The sequence below is a fragment of the Festucalex cinctus genome, chromosome 1 (assembly GCF_051991245.1).
Source record: "Festucalex cinctus isolate MCC-2025b chromosome 1, RoL_Fcin_1.0, whole genome shotgun sequence".
NCBI classification, from domain to species: Eukaryota; Metazoa; Chordata; class Actinopteri; order Syngnathiformes; family Syngnathidae; genus Festucalex; species Festucalex cinctus.
In genome coordinates this window covers 59,092,498-59,104,498 of record NC_135411.1, presented here as the reverse complement: position 1 = coordinate 59,104,498, position 12,001 = coordinate 59,092,498, and the positions used below count along the sequence as shown (strand labels likewise).

Here is a 12,001-nt window from a genome sequence, read left to right as displayed (position 1 = left end):
AAACAAAGGTTGAACTATATAATGAAAAGTAAGAGTTGAGCTAGCCAGGAGTCGAACCTAGAAACTTCTGATCCGTAGTCAGACGCGTTATCCATTGCGCCACAAGCCCCTCAAAGGAAAGTGAGCTTCTGTAAGCCTTAGTGGAGGATTGTCATTGTCCCTCGAACGGGGAAGGCTTTTCTATCAATCGGCAGTAAAAACCTAAAGCAGAGTGCTGAGTCATCTGCCGTGACCCGGATTTGAACCAGGGTTGCTGCGACCACAACGCAGAGTACTAACCACAACACGATCACGGCTGCGCTGCTGTTTTCTTGTGGATAAAGTTGTCTATCACTGGCAGCTGCTGCTTCCACCAAGACCCAAATCGAAAACCAGGCTGCTGAACCAGGACTGCTGTGAAACTGTCAAATGAATGTCCTGGGCATAAAATTGTCCACCAGTGCTCCTTGAAACTGATACAATTCATAAATGTTGAACATCAATTCAGTGGAAATTAGGTTTTCGAATATCCTGGAGATAGCATCTATCTTTTCCCATTTTTGTAAGAATTCATGTGCAAAAGTCATGTGAAAACAAAGGTTGAACTATACAATGAAAAGTAAGAGTTGAGCGAGCCAGGAGTCGAACATAGAATCTTCTGATCTGTAGTCAGACACGTTATCCATTGCGCCACAAGCCCCTCAAATGAAAGTGAGCTTCTGTAAGCCTTAGTGGAGGATTGTCATTGTCCCTCGAAGAGGGAAGGCTTTTCTAGCAATCGGCAGTAAAAACCTAAAGCAGAGTGCTGAGTCAACTGCCGTGACCCGGATTTGAACCAGGGTTGCTGCGACCACAACGCAGAATACTAACCACTATACAATCACGGCTGCGCTTCTGCTTTCTTGTGGATAAAGTTGTCTATCCCTGTCAGCTGCTGCTTCCACCAAGACCCAAATCGAAAACCAGGCTGCTGAACCAGGACTGCTGTGAAACTGTCAAATGTCCTGGGCATAAAATCGTCCACCAGTGCTCCTTGAAACTGATACAATTCATAAATGTTGAAAATCAATTCAGTGGAAATTAGGTTTTCGAATATCCTGGAGATAGCATCTACCTTTTCCCATTTTTGTAAGAATTCATGTGCAAAAGTCAGGTGAAAACAAAGGTTGAACTATACAATGAAAAGTAAGAGTTGAGCTAGCCAGGAGCCGAACCTAGAATCTTCTGATCCGTAGTCAGACGCGTTAGCCATTGCGCCACAAGCCCCTCAAAGGAAAGCGAGCTTCTGTAAGCCTTAGTGGAGGATTGTCATTGTCCCTCGAACGGGGAAGGCTTTTCTATCAATCGGCAGTAAAAACCTATAACAGAGTGCTGAGTCATCTGCCGTGACCCGGATTTGAACCAGGGTTGCTGCGACCACAACGCAGAGTACTAACCACTACACGATCACGGCTGCGCTGCTGTTTTCTTGTGGATAAAGTTGTCTATCACTGTCAGCTGCTGCTTCCACAAAGACCCAAATCGAAAACCAGGCTGCTGAACCAGGACTGCTGTGAAACTGTCAAATGAATGTCCTGGGTATAAAATTGTCCACCAGTGCTCCTTGAAACTGATACAATTCATAAATGTTGAACATCAATTCAGTGGAAATTAGGTTTTCGAATATCCTGGAGATAGCATCTATCTTTTCCCAGTTTTGTAAGAATTCATGTGCAAAAGTCATGTGAAAACAAAGGTTGAACTATACAATGAAAAGTAAGAGTTGAGCGAGCCAGGAGTCGAACCTAGAATCTTCTGATCTGTAGTCAGACACGTTATCCATTGCGCCACAAGCCCCTCAAATGAAAGTGAGCTTCTGTAAGCCTTAGTGGAGGATTGTCATTGTCCCTCGAACGGGGAAGGCTTTTCTATCAATCGGCAGTAAAAACCTAAAGCAGAGTGCTTAGTCATCTGCCGTGACCCGGATTTGAACCAGGGTTGCTGCGACCACAACGCAGAGTACTAACCACTATACGATCACGGCTGCGCTTCTGCTTTCTTGTGGATGAAGTTGTCTATCACTGTCAGCTGCTGCTTCCACCAAGGCCCAAATCGAAAACCAGGCTGCTGAACCAGGACTGCTGTGAAACTGTCTAATGAATGTCCTGGGCATAAAATTGTCCACCAGTGCTCCTTGAAACTGATACAATTCATAAATGTTGAACATCAATTCAGTGGAAATTAGGTTTTCGAATATCCTGGAGATAGCATCTACCTTTTCCCATTTTTGTAAGAATTCATGTGCAAAAGTCATGTGAAAACAAAGGTTGAACTATATAATGAAAAGTAAGAGTTGAGCTAGCCAGTAGTCGAACCTAGAATCTTCTGATCCGTAGTCAGACGCGTTATCCATTGCACCACAAGCCCCTCAAAGGAAAGTGAGCTTCTGTAAGCCTTAGTGGAGGATTGTCATTGTCCCTCGAACCGGGAAGGCTTTTCTATCAATCGGCAGTAAAAACCTAAAGCAGAGTGCTGAGTCATCTGCCGTGACCCAGATTTGAACCAGGGTTGCTGCGACCACAACGCAGAGTACTAACCACTACACGATCACGGCTGCGCTGCTGTTTTCTTGTGGATAAAGTTGTCTATCACTGGCAGCTGCTGCTTCCACCAAGACCCAAATCGAAAACCAGGCTGCTGAACCAGGACTGCTGTGAAACTGTCAAATGAATGTCCTGGGTATAAAATTGTCCACCAGTGCTCCTTGAAACTGATACAATTCATAAATGTTGAACATCAATTCAGTGGAAATTAGGTTTTCGAATATCCTGGAGATAGCATCTACCTTTTCCCATTTTTGTAAGAATTCATGTGCAAAAGTCATGTGAAAACAAAGGTTGAACTATACAATGAAAAGTAAGAGTTGAGCTAGCCAGGAGTCGAACCTAGAATCTTCTGATCCGTAGTCAGACGCGTTATCCATTGCGCCACAAGCCCCTCAAATGAAAGTGAGCTTCTGTAAGCCTTAGTGGAGGATTGTCATTGTCCCTCGAACGGGGAAGGCTTTTCTATCAATCGGCAGTAAAAACCTAAAGCAGAGTGCTGAGTCATCTGCCGTGACCCGGATTTGAACCAGGGTTGCTGCGACCACAACGCAGAGTACTAACCACTATACGATCTCGGCTGCGCTTCTGCTTTCTTGTGGATGAAGTTGTCTATCACTGTCAGCTGCTGCTTCCACCAAGACCCAAATCGAAAACCAGGCTGCTGAACCAGGACTGCTGTGAAACTGTCTAATGAATGTCCTGGGCATAAAATTGTCCACCAGTGCTCCTTGAAACTGATACAATTCATAAATGTTGAACATCAATTCAGTGGAAATTAGGTTTTCGAATATCCTGGAGATAGCATCTACCTTTTCCCATTTTTGTAAGAATTCATGTGCAAAAGTCATGTGAAAACAAAGGTTGAACTATATAATGAAAAGTAAGAGTTGAGCTAGCCAGGAGTCGAACCTAGAATCTTCTGATCCGTAGTCAGACGCGTTATCCATTGCGCCACAAGCCCCTCAAAGGAAAGTGAGCTTCTGTAAGCCTTAGTGGAGGATTGTCATTGTCCCTCGAACTAGGAAGGCTTTTCTATCAATCGGCAGTAAAAACCTAAAGCAGAGTGCTGAGTCATCTGCCGTGACCCAGATTTGAACCAGGGTTGCTGCGACCACAACGCAGAGTACTAACCACTACACGATCACGGCTGCGCTGCTGTTTTCTTGTGGATAAAGTTGTCTATCACTGGCAGCTGCTGCTTCCACCAAGACCCAAATCGAAAACCAGGCTGCTGAACCAGGACTGCTGTGAAACTGTCAAATGAATGTCCTGGGCATAAAATTGTCCACCAGTGCTCCTTGAAACTGATACAATTCATAAATGTTGAACATCAATTCAGTGGAAATTAGGTTTTCGAATATCCTGGAGATAGCATCTATCTTTTCCCATTTTTGTAAGAATTCATGTGCAAAAGTCATGTGAAAACAAAGGTTGAACTATACAATGAAAAGTAAGAGTTGAGCGAGCCAGGAGTCGAACATAGAATCTTCTGATCTGTAGTCAGACACGTTATCCATTGCGCCACAAGCCCCTCAAATGAAAGTGAGCTTCTGTAAGCCTTAGTGGAGGATTGTCATTGTCCCTCGAAGAGGGAAGGCTTTTCTAGCAATCGGCAGTAAAAACCTAAAGCAGAGTGCTGAGTCAACTGCCGTGACCCGGATTTGAACCAGGGTTGCTGCGACCACAACGCAGAATACTAACCACTATACAATCACGGCTGCGCTTCTGCTTTCTTGTGGATAAAGTTGTCTATCCCTGTCAGCTGCTGCTTCCACCAAGACCCAAATCGAAAACCAGGCTGCTGAACCAGGACTGCTGTGAAACTGTCAAATGTCCTGGGCATAAAATCGTCCACCAGTGCTCCTTGAAACTGATACAATTCATAAATGTTGAAAATCAATTCAGTGGAAATTAGGTTTTCGAATATCCTGGAGATAGCATCTACCTTTTCCCATTTTTGTAAGAATTCATGTGCAAAAGTCAGGTGAAAACAAAGGTTGAACTATACAATGAAAAGTAAGAGTTGAGCTAGCCAGGAGCCGAACCTAGAATCTTCTGATCCGTAGTCAGACGCGTTAGCCATTGCGCCACAAGCCCCTCAAAGGAAAGCGAGCTTCTGTAAGCCTTAGTGGAGGATTGTCATTGTCCCTCGAACGGGGAAGGCTTTTCTATCAATCGGCAGTAAAAACCTAAAGCAGAGTGCTGAGTCATCTGCCGTGACCCGGATTTGAACCAGGGTTGCTGCGACCACAACGCAGAGTACTAACCACTACACGATCACGGCTGCGCTGCTGTTTTCTTGTGGATAAAGTTGTCTATCACTGTCAGCTGCTGCTTCCACAAAGACCCAAATCGAAAACCAGGCTGCTGAACCAGGACTGCTGTGAAACTGTCAAATGAATGTCCTGGGTATAAAATTGTCCACCAGTGCTCCTTGAAACTGATACAATTCATAAATGTTGAACATCAATTCAGTGGAAATTAGGTTTTCGAATATCCTGGAGATAGCATCTATCTTTTCCCATTTTTGTAAGAATTCATGTGCAAAAGTCATGTGAAAACAAAGGTTGAACTATACAATGAAAAGTAAGAGTTGAGCGAGCCAGGAGTCGAACCTAGAATCTTCTGATCTGTAGTCAGACACGTTATCCATTGCGCCACAAGCCCCTCAAATGAAAGTGAGCTTCTGTAAGCCTTAGTGGAGGATTGTCATTGTCCCTCGAACGGGGAAGGCTTTTCTATCAATCGGCAGTAAAAACCTAAAGCAGAGTGCTGAGTCATCTGCCGTGACCCGGATTTGAACCAGGGTTGCTGCGACCACAACGCAGAGTACTAACCACTATACGATCACGGCTGCACTTCTGCTTTCTTGTGGATGAAGTTGTCTATCACTGTCAGCTGCTGCTTCCACCAAGACCCAAATCGAAAACCAGGCTGCTGAACCAGGACTGCTGTGAAACTGTCTAATGAATGTCCTGGGCATAAAATTGTCCACCAGTGCTCCTTGAAACTGATACAATTCATAAATGTTGAACATCAATTCAGTGGAAATTAGGTTTTCGAATATCCTGGAGATAGCATCTACCTTTTCCCATTTTTGTAAGAATTCATGTGCAAAAGTCATGTGAAAACAAAGGTTGAACTATATAATGAAAAGTAAGAGTTGAGCTAGCCAGTAGTCGAACCTAGAATCTTCTGATCCGTAGTCAGACGCGTTATCCATTGCGCCACAAGCCCCTCAAAGGAAAGTGAGCTTCTGTAAGCCTTAGTGGAGGATTGTCATTGTCCCTCGAACCAGGAAGGCTTTTCTATCAATCGGCAGTAAAAACCTAAAGCAGAGTGCTGAGTCATCTGCCGTGACCCAGATTTGAACCAGGGTTGCTGCGACCACAACGCAGAGTACTAACCACTACACGATCACGGCTGCGCTGCTGTTTTCTTGTGGATAAAGTTGTCTATCACTGGCAGCTGCTGCTTCCACCAAGACTCAAATCGAAAACCAGGCTGCTGAACCAGGACTGCTGTGAAACTGTCAAATGAATGTCCTGGGCATAAAATTGTCCACCAGTGCTCCTTGAAACTGATACAATTCATAAATGTTGAACATCAATTCAGTGGAAATTAGGTTTTCGAATATCCTGGAGATAGCATCTACCTTTTCCCATTTTTGTAAGAATTCATGTGCAAAAGTCATGTGAAAACAAAGGTTGAACTATACAATGAAAAGAAAGAGTTGAGCTAGCCAGGAGTCGAACCTAGAATCTTCTGATCCGTAGTCAGACGCATTATCCATTGCGCCACAAGCCCCTCAAAGGAAAGTGAGCTTCTGTAAGCCTTAGTGGAGGATTGTCATTGTCCCTCGAACGGAAGGCTTTTCTATCAATCGGCAGTAAAAACCTAAAGCAGAGTGCTGAGTCATCTGCCGTGACCCGGATTTGAACCAGGGTTGCTGCGACCACAACGCAGAGTACTAACCACTATACGATCACGGCTGCGCTTCTGCTTTCTTGTGGATAAAGTTGTCTATCACTGTCAGCTGCTGCTTCCACCAAGACCCAAATCGAAAACCAGGCTGCTGAACCAGGACTGCTGTGAAACTGTCAAATGAATGTCCTGGGCATAAAATTGTCCACCAGTGCTCCTTGAAACTGATACAATTCATAAATGTTGAACATCAATTCAGTGGAAATTAGGTTTTCGAATATCCTGGAGATAGCATCTACCTTTTCCCATTTTTGTAAGAATTTATGTGCAAAAGTCATGTGAAAACAAAGGTTGAACTATACAATGAAAAGTAAGAGTTAAGCTAGCCAGGAGTCGAACCTAGAATCTTCTGATCCGTAGTCAGACGCGTTATCCATTGCGCCACAAGCCCCTTAAAGGAAAGTGAGCTTCTGTAAGCCTTAGTGGAGGATTGTCATTGTCCCTCGAACAGGGAAGGCTTTTCTATCAATCGGCAGTAAAAACCTAAAGCAGAGTGCTGAGTCATCTGCCGTGACCCGGATTTGAACCAGGGTTGCTGCGACCACAACGCAGAGTACTAACCACTATACGATCACGGCTGCGCTTCTGCTTTCTTGTGGATAAAGTTGTCTATCACTGTCAGCTGCTGCTTCCACCAAGACCCAAATCGAAAACCAGGCTGCTGAACCAGGACTGCTGTGAAACTGTCAAATGAATGTCCTGGGCATAAAATTGTCCACCAGTGCTCCTTGAAACTGATACAATTCATAAATGTTGAACATCAATTCAGTGGAAATTAGGTTTTCGAATATCCTGGAGATAGCATCTACCTTTTCCCATTTTTGTAAGAATTTATGTGCAAAAGTCATGTGAAAACAAAGGTTGAACTATATAATGAAAAGTAAGAGTTGAGCTAGCCAGGAGTCGAACCTAGAATCTTCTGATCCGTAGTCAGACGCGTTATCCATTGCGAACACAAGCCCCTCAAAGGAAAGTGAGCTTCTGTAAGCCTTAGTGGAGGATTGTCATTGTCCCTCGAACCGGGAAGGCTTTTCTATCAATCGGCAGTAAAAACCTAAAGCAGAGTGCTGAGTCATCTGCCGTGACCCGGATTTGAACCAGGGTTGCTGTGACCACAACGCAGAGTACTAACCACTATACGATCACGGCTGCGCTTTTGTTTTCTTGTGGATAAAGTTGTCTATCACTGTCAGCTGCTGCTTCCACCAAGACCCAAATCGAAAACCAGGCTGCTGAACCAGGACTGCTGTGAAACTGTCAAATGAATGTCCTGGGCATAAAATTGTCCACCAGTGCTCCTTGAAACTGATACAATTCATAAATGTTGAACATCAATTCAGTGGAAATTAGGTTTTCGAATATCCTGGAGATAGCATCAATCTTTTCCCATTTTTGTAAGAATTCATGTGCAAAAGTCATGTGAAAACAAAGGTTGAACTATACAATGAAAAGTAAGAGTTGAGCTAGCCAAGAGTCGAACATAGAATCTTCTGATCTGTAGTCAGACACGTTATCCATTGCGCCACAAGCCCCTCAAATGAAAGTGAGCTTCTGTAAGCCTTAGTGGAGGATTGTCATTGTCCCTCGAAGAGGGAAGGCTTTTCTATCAATCGGCAGTAAAAACCTAAAGCAGAGTGCTGAGTCAACTGCCGTGACCCGGATTTGAACCAGGGTTGCTGCGACCACAACGCAGAATACTAACCACTATACAATCACGGCTGCGCTTCTGCTTTCTTGTGGATAAAGTTGTCTATCCCTGTCAGCTGCTGCTTCCACCAAGACCCAAATCGAAAACCAGGCTGCTGAACCAGGACTGCTGTGAAACTGTCAAATGTCCTGGGCATAAAATCGTCCACCAGTGCTCCTTGAAACTGATACAATTCATAAATGTTGAAAATCAATTCAGTGGAAATTAGGTTTTCGAATATCCTGGAGATAGCATCTACCTTTTCCCATTTTTGTAAGAATTCATGTGCAAAAGTCAGGTGAAAACAAAGGTTGAACTATACAATGAAAAGTAAGAGTTGAGCTAGCCAGGAGCCGAACCTAGAATCTTCTGATCCGTAGTCAGACGCGTTAGCCATTGCGCCACAAGCCCCTCAAAGGAAAGCGAGCTTCTGTAAGCCTTAGTGGAGGATTGTCATTGTCCCTCGAACGGGGAAGGCTTTTCTATCAATCGGCAGTAAAAACCTAAAGCAGAGTGCTGAGTCATCTGCCGTGACCCGGATTTGAACCAGGGTTGCTGCGACCACAACGCAGAGTACTAACCACTACACGATCACGGCTGCGCTGCTGTTTTCTTGTGGATAAAGTTGTCTATCACTGTCAGCTGCTGCTTCCACAAAGACCCAAATCGAAAACCAGGCTGCTGAACCAGGACTGCTGTGAAACTGTCAAATGAATGTCCTGGGTATAAAATTGTCCACCAGTGCTCCTTGAAACTGATACAATTCATAAATGTTGAACATCAATTCAGTGGAAATTAGGTTTTCGAATATCCTGGAGATAGCATCTATCTTTTCCCATTTTTGTAAGAATTCATGTGCAAAAGTCATGTGAAAACAAAGGTTGAACTATACAATGAAAAGTAAGAGTTGAGCGAGCCAGGAGTCGAACCTAGAATCTTCTGATTTGTAGTCAGACACGTTATCCATTGCGCCACAAGCCCCTCAAATGAAAGTGAGCTTCTGTAAGCCTTAGTGGAGGATTGTCATTGTCCCTCGAACGGGGAAGGCTTTTCTATCAATCGGCAGTAAAAACCTAAAGCAGAGTGCTTAGTCATCTGCCGTGACCCGGATTTGAACCAGGGTTGCTGCGACCACAACGCAGAGTACTAACCACTATACGATCACGGCTGCGCTTCTGCTTTCTTGTGGATGAAGTTGTCTATCACTGTCAGCTGCTGCTTCCACCAAGACCCAAATCGAAAACCAGGCTGCTGAACCAGGACTGCTGTGAAACTGTCTAATGAATGTCCTGGGCATAAAATTGTCCACCAGTGCTCCTTGAAACTGATACAATTCATAAATGTTGAACATCAATTCAGTGGAAATTAGGTTTTCGAATATCCTGGAGATAGCATCTACCTTTTCCCATTTTTGTAAGAATTCATGTGCAAAAGTCATGTGAAAACAAAGGTTGAACTATATAATGAAAAGTAAGAGTTGAGCTAGCCAGTAGTCGAACCTAGAATCTTCTGATCCGTAGTCAGACGCGTTATCCATTGCGCCACAAGCCCCTCAAAGGAAAGTGAGCTTCTGTAAGCCTTAGTGGAGGATTGTCATTGTCCCTCGAACCGGGAAGGCTTTTCTATCAATCGGCAGTAAAAACCTAAAGCAGAGTGCTGAGTCATCTGCCGTGACCCAGATTTGAACCAGGGTTGCTGCGACCACAACGCAGAGTACTAACCACTACACGATCACGGCTCCGCTGCTGTTTTCTTGTGGATAAAGTTGTCTATCACTGGCAGCTGCTGCTTCCACCAAGACCCAAATCGAAAACCAGGCTGCTGAACCAGGACTGCTGTGAAACTGTCAAATGAATGTCCTGGGTATAAAATTGTCCACCAGTGCTCCTTGAAACTGATACAATTCATAAATGTTGAACATCAATTCAGTGGAAATTAGGTTTTCGAATATCCTGGAGATAGCATCTACCTTTTCCCATTTTTGTAAGAATTCATGTGCAAAAGTCATGTGAAAACAAAGGTTGAACTATACAATGAAAAGTAAGAGTTGAGCTAGCCAGGAGTCGAACCTAGAATCTTCTGATCCGTAGTCAGACGCGTTATCCATTGCGCCACAAGCCCCTCAAATGAAAGTGAGCTTCTGTAAGCCTTAGTGGAGGATTGTCATTGTCCCTCGAACGGGGAAGGCTTTTCTATCAATCGGCAGTAAAAACCTAAAGCAGAGTGCTGAGTCATCTGCCGTGACCCGGATTTGAACCAGGGTTGCTGCGACCACAACGCAGAGTACTAACCACTATACGATCACGGCTGCGCTTCTGCTTTCTTGTGGATGAAGTTGTCTATCACTGTCAGCTGCTGCTTCCACCAAGACCCAAATCGAAAACCAGGCTGCTGAACCAGGACTGCTGTGAAACTGTCTAATGAATGTCCTGGGCATAAAATTGTCCACCAGTGCTCCTTGAAACTGATACAATTCATAAATGTTGAACATCAATTCAGTGGAAATTAGGTTTTCGAATATCCTGGAGATAGCATCTACCTTTTCCCATTTTTGTAAGAATTCATGTGCAAAAGTCATGTGAAAACAAAGGTTGAACTATATAATGAAAAGTAAGAGTTGAGCTAGCCAGGAGTCGAACCTAGAATCTTCTGATCCGTAGTCAGACGCGTTATCCATTGCGCCACAAGCCCCTCAAAGGAAAGTGAGCTTCTGTAAGCCTTAGTGGAGGATTGTCATTGTCCCTCGAACTAGGAAGGCTTTTCTATCAATCGGCAGTAAAAACCTAAAGCAGAGTGCTGAGTCATCTGCCGTGACCCAGATTTGAACCAGGGTTGCTGCGACCACAACGCAGAGTACTAACCACTACACGATCACGGCTGCGCTGCTGTTTTCTTGTGGATAAAGTTGTCTATCACTGTCAGCTGCTGCTTCCACCAAGACCCAAATCGAAAACCAGGCTGCTGAACCAGGACTGCTGTGAAACTGTCAAATGAATGTCCTGGGCATAAAATTGTCCACCAGTGCTCCTTGAAACTGATACAATTCATAAATGTTGAACATCAATTCAGTGGAAATTAGGTTTTCGAATATCCTGGAGATAGCATCTATCTTTTCCCATTTTTGTAAGAATTCATGTGCAAAAGTCATGTGAAAACAAAGGTTGAACTATACAATGAAAAGTAAGAGTTGAGCGAGCCAGGAGTCGAACATAGAATCTTCTGATCTGTAGTCAGACACGTTATCCATTGCGCCACAAGCCCCTCAAATGAAAGTGAGCTTCTGTAAGCCTTAGTGGAGGATTGTCATTGTCCCTCGAAGAGGGAAGGCTTTTCTAGCAATCGGCAGTAAAAACCTAAAGCAGAGTGCTGAGTCAACTGCCGTGACCCGGATTTGAATCAGGGTTGCTGCGACCACAACGCAGAATACTAACCACTATACAATCACGGCTGCGCTTCTGCTTGCTTGTGGATAAAGTTGTCTATCCCTGTCAGCTGCTGCTTCCACCAAGACCCAAATCGAAAACCAGGCTGCTGAACCAGGACTGCTGTGAAACTGTCAAATGTCCTGGGCATAAAATCGTCCACCAGTGCTCCTTGAAACTGATACAATTCATAAATGTTGAAAATCAATTCAGTGGAAATTAGGTTTTCGAATATCCTGGAGATAGCATCTACCTTTTCCCATTTTTGTAAGAATTCATGTGCAAAAGTCAGGTGAAAACAAAGGTTGAACTATACAATGAAAAGTAAGAGTTGAGCTAGCCAG

At 44.2% G+C, this 12,001-nt stretch overlaps 19 non-coding genes across 19 annotated transcripts; all 19 read right to left on the bottom strand.

Moving 5' to 3' along the window:
* Nucleotides 1-36: 36 nt before the first annotated feature.
* Nucleotides 37-109, bottom strand: trnar-acg (transfer RNA arginine (anticodon ACG)). The gene has a single exon. It is a non-coding gene; the product is annotated as a tRNA-Arg (tRNA).
* Nucleotides 110-794: 685 nt separating this feature from the next.
* trnah-gug (transfer RNA histidin (anticodon GUG)) lies at nt 795-866 on the bottom strand. The gene has a single exon. It is a non-coding gene; the product is annotated as a tRNA-His (tRNA).
* Nucleotides 867-1,360: 494 nt separating this feature from the next.
* On the bottom strand, nt 1,361-1,432 carry trnah-gug (transfer RNA histidin (anticodon GUG)). Its single transcript has one exon. It is a non-coding gene; the product is annotated as a tRNA-His (tRNA).
* A 498-nt stretch (nt 1,433-1,930) lies between these two features.
* trnah-gug (transfer RNA histidin (anticodon GUG)) lies at nt 1,931-2,002 on the bottom strand. Its single transcript has one exon. It is a non-coding gene; the product is annotated as a tRNA-His (tRNA).
* Nucleotides 2,003-2,882: 880 nt separating this feature from the next.
* trnar-acg (transfer RNA arginine (anticodon ACG)) lies at nt 2,883-2,955 on the bottom strand. Its single transcript has one exon. It is a non-coding gene; the product is annotated as a tRNA-Arg (tRNA).
* A 497-nt stretch (nt 2,956-3,452) lies between these two features.
* On the bottom strand, nt 3,453-3,525 carry trnar-acg (transfer RNA arginine (anticodon ACG)). Its single transcript has one exon. It is a non-coding gene; the product is annotated as a tRNA-Arg (tRNA).
* Nucleotides 3,526-4,210: 685 nt separating this feature from the next.
* On the bottom strand, nt 4,211-4,282 carry trnah-gug (transfer RNA histidin (anticodon GUG)). The gene has a single exon. It is a non-coding gene; the product is annotated as a tRNA-His (tRNA).
* Nucleotides 4,283-4,776: 494 nt separating this feature from the next.
* Nucleotides 4,777-4,848, bottom strand: trnah-gug (transfer RNA histidin (anticodon GUG)). The gene has a single exon. It is a non-coding gene; the product is annotated as a tRNA-His (tRNA).
* Nucleotides 4,849-5,346: 498 nt separating this feature from the next.
* trnah-gug (transfer RNA histidin (anticodon GUG)) lies at nt 5,347-5,418 on the bottom strand. Its single transcript has one exon. It is a non-coding gene; the product is annotated as a tRNA-His (tRNA).
* An 880-nt stretch (nt 5,419-6,298) lies between these two features.
* trnar-acg (transfer RNA arginine (anticodon ACG)) lies at nt 6,299-6,371 on the bottom strand. The gene has a single exon. It is a non-coding gene; the product is annotated as a tRNA-Arg (tRNA).
* A 113-nt stretch (nt 6,372-6,484) lies between these two features.
* trnah-gug (transfer RNA histidin (anticodon GUG)) lies at nt 6,485-6,556 on the bottom strand. Its single transcript has one exon. It is a non-coding gene; the product is annotated as a tRNA-His (tRNA).
* A 310-nt stretch (nt 6,557-6,866) lies between these two features.
* trnar-acg (transfer RNA arginine (anticodon ACG)) lies at nt 6,867-6,939 on the bottom strand. The gene has a single exon. It is a non-coding gene; the product is annotated as a tRNA-Arg (tRNA).
* A 115-nt stretch (nt 6,940-7,054) lies between these two features.
* On the bottom strand, nt 7,055-7,126 carry trnah-gug (transfer RNA histidin (anticodon GUG)). The gene has a single exon. It is a non-coding gene; the product is annotated as a tRNA-His (tRNA).
* A 1,069-nt stretch (nt 7,127-8,195) lies between these two features.
* trnah-gug (transfer RNA histidin (anticodon GUG)) lies at nt 8,196-8,267 on the bottom strand. The gene has a single exon. It is a non-coding gene; the product is annotated as a tRNA-His (tRNA).
* A 494-nt stretch (nt 8,268-8,761) lies between these two features.
* On the bottom strand, nt 8,762-8,833 carry trnah-gug (transfer RNA histidin (anticodon GUG)). Its single transcript has one exon. It is a non-coding gene; the product is annotated as a tRNA-His (tRNA).
* Nucleotides 8,834-9,331: 498 nt separating this feature from the next.
* trnah-gug (transfer RNA histidin (anticodon GUG)) lies at nt 9,332-9,403 on the bottom strand. Its single transcript has one exon. It is a non-coding gene; the product is annotated as a tRNA-His (tRNA).
* An 880-nt stretch (nt 9,404-10,283) lies between these two features.
* Nucleotides 10,284-10,356, bottom strand: trnar-acg (transfer RNA arginine (anticodon ACG)). The gene has a single exon. It is a non-coding gene; the product is annotated as a tRNA-Arg (tRNA).
* Nucleotides 10,357-10,471: 115 nt separating this feature from the next.
* Nucleotides 10,472-10,543, bottom strand: trnah-gug (transfer RNA histidin (anticodon GUG)). Its single transcript has one exon. It is a non-coding gene; the product is annotated as a tRNA-His (tRNA).
* Nucleotides 10,544-10,853: 310 nt separating this feature from the next.
* Nucleotides 10,854-10,926, bottom strand: trnar-acg (transfer RNA arginine (anticodon ACG)). Its single transcript has one exon. It is a non-coding gene; the product is annotated as a tRNA-Arg (tRNA).
* Nucleotides 10,927-12,001: the final 1,075 nt, after the last annotated feature.